Consider the following 2711-nt stretch of genomic DNA (forward strand, 5'->3'; position numbering starts at 1 on the left):
TGGGTTTGGATCACACATGCAGGAGTGGGTGACTCAGCCAGCTGGACACACTTCCGCTGCGGTGTATACATGGCCAGAATGCTCTGGGCATATTTATTTCTCCATGAGCATGATGTGTTGCATAAGGTGCTTTGGATAAAAATTGCTCTCTCTCTCTACGTGGAAGATCCACAGACAGAAAGCTGAGAAGAAGACTGATCAGACCAATTTAGTAGGGGTACCTTTCCATTTGACTTAATTTGTCTTTAAGATAATTAAGAACAATAATTAAAAAGAACAAAAACTGAACTAATAAGAGCAACCATATCTATGCTCCAGGTTACACAGTTGATGCATTTTGGTAGAGTGTCAAAAGCAGACCAAAGTAAATACCTAATATTATTGTGCTTGCAAATAAGTAAAAGTTCTTTTGCTGTTTCATGGTACAATGGATGGATTGAAGCTTTTCTAAGAGCACTGTTTAAAAGAGGTTAAGTTTACCAGTGACCATAAATTTCTAGGAACATAAACTTCTAATTATTCACAATTAGTGGTTTCATTTTAATTAGCTCCACACTTCCACAATTCTTCTAAGACATCATTTAATTTTTGGAATTAGTAACTAATTATTAGCAATCTTCCAAAAACAAATAAAGAAGTCCATGCTGCATGGTCTTGGATCAGCTGTGGAAAAATAGCATCTCCATGATGTTTTTAGAAAAATACATTTTAGAGAACAAACCTTGCCTAGGGTTAGATGATAAAATTTGTTTGGCAGAACAAATCTGGAACAACATAGATCTTTGAATGTTATGGCGTATTTGATTTATCCTTTTGTCTAAGCAACTTTCTAGAGTCCTTTTCTTTACCGTGATGAACTTGCTGCTCAACAGGATTTCAAGGATGTTAGATGAACTGAGATTATTTCTTTTAACCTAGCTTTCACAGCTATATAACAGGCAAAACTTACTACAAGTATTACAATACATACAATAAAGCATAATGTAAAAAGAAGCCAGCATAGAAATGTTGATCTGTAATGTAATGACACGGTTAAACAGTATTTCTGATCTGGATTTTTAAAAATTCTTTATCCGTTCTAGAAAGCACATAAAACCCTTACACATTCTCACGGTGCACCCTGTAATCTCTCTAATACTGAGGCAGACTGATGTGTTTCAAGTATTTTATGCTGGGAACAAATCTTTGTCACTCAGTATTCCACTTGCAAAAATAAACCCAGAAAGCAAATGCTCAGAAATCCAGTCAGTAGTCTCTCTCGTCTACACATTTCATATAAGTAAATACTTACCGACAGTTTCCTACATAGCCATTTAATTACGCTAATTTCCTTTCCCCCGGTCCGTCCGAGTCAGAAGTGGAATGAGAGAGAGGGTGCACGAGAGACAGAGCGAGGGGAAACCAGAGAGGAAACCAGAGACTGCAAATTGAAAGCTTTCTTTGACTACAACTTACTGATGTCGCAATTCCACACTTAGGCAGCACATTCTGCTGGACCCAGACACACTGTTATTTTAACCAGGCTGCCCTCAGCAGCCATCAATTCAAAACCACTGAAACCGGGACAGAACTGTTGAGTCCCTTCAGGAGAGGAATGAAAGGACAGTCCAAGGGGTTATAACATTAGCCTATGACTTGGGAGACCTGTGATTGATTCCCTGTCCCAAAAGAAATGCCTGTTTGACCTTGGGCAAGTCACTGAGCCATTCTGTGCCTTAGTTTCCCATCTGTAAAATGGTGACAATATGCTTTTCTTTTGACACTGAGCTATGGCCGAGATAACTGTATCTAACCACACAAAGCGCTATGGTAGTATAGTAATGACCACAGAAAATGAAGGCAGCCACAAACCTACAAGAAGCTAGTTCTTATTACAGATCATTTTAAAAATCAGTATGAAAGCAATTTATTTTTTAGAAGAATGTCTTTCAAAATACTGCTGGTAAAATTTATCCCTAGTAACTTCACTAAATTCATTGCAGTTCCACCAGGAATTACATTTAGCCCATTATGTTTAACTAACCGATTGCCCACCAGGAATGACAGGCGGAGAGGAGGAAGAAGAGAGCGGGGACAGAGCCCCAGGCCCTGCCCTGTCCAGGCCCACTCCCCCTTCCCTCCTGCTGCTTGGGGTCCTGGCCCGCTCTCCACCTCCATGCCGTGGGGAAGGGAGGAGCAGGCCCAGGCCCTTTGTGGGGGAGGACCGGGCCTCAGGGTGGGGAGAAGCTGGGCTGCTGCAGCGGGGGAATGGGGGGCAGCAGCAGGCCTGGGCTGACCCAGTGGCGGCTGGGACATGGGAAGAGCAGACTCGGGTCCGATGCAGGGGAGGAGTGGGTCCAGGCCTGATGGGGGAGGAGGCTTGCTTCTCCCCTCCCCCTCCAGCTGCTACATTGGGCTGGTCTGGACCAGGCAGGGCCTGCTATCCCCCCACATGGCCATGGTGTGCCGGCTTTTCACCTGCCTCAGGCTCGGTCCCCCCAAGTCAGGCCCCGGCCAGTCCTCCCCCGGCCGCACCATCACCGCCAATGCCATGGCACACCCGCTCCTCCCCTCCAACACCAGACCTGCTGGGGGACAGAAGTGGGCTCGGGGCCGACACGGGGGAGTGGGGTGGGGGAGAAGTGGGCTGGGCCCGAGGTGTGGAGGAGGCCTGCTCCTTCCCTGCCCCAGCCGCTGCCCCCCCAAGTCAGGCCCCGGCCAGTCCTCCCCCG

General features: G+C 45.9%; 1 protein-coding gene across 2 annotated transcripts in view; it reads right to left on the reverse strand.

Moving 5' to 3' along the window:
- MYLK (myosin light chain kinase) overlaps positions 1–2711 on the reverse strand; it is a 345718-nt gene that overhangs the window by 241939 nt on the left and 101068 nt on the right. The window contains exon 1 of one of the 2 annotated variants that reach the window (XM_019554016.1): positions 1292–1391. The exons of the other annotated variant lie outside the window; for it this stretch is intronic. The gene's annotated coding sequence lies outside the window, so the exon portion shown is untranslated. Of the gene's footprint in view, positions 1–1291; positions 1392–2711 lie in introns of those variants that run through there. 2 annotated transcript variants of the gene reach the window in all.

The sequence above is a fragment of the Crocodylus porosus genome, unplaced genomic scaffold (genome assembly GCF_001723895.1).
Source record: "Crocodylus porosus isolate Cpor-Errol unplaced genomic scaffold, CroPor_comp1, whole genome shotgun sequence".
NCBI lineage: Eukaryota > Metazoa > Chordata > Crocodylia > Crocodylidae > Crocodylus > Crocodylus porosus.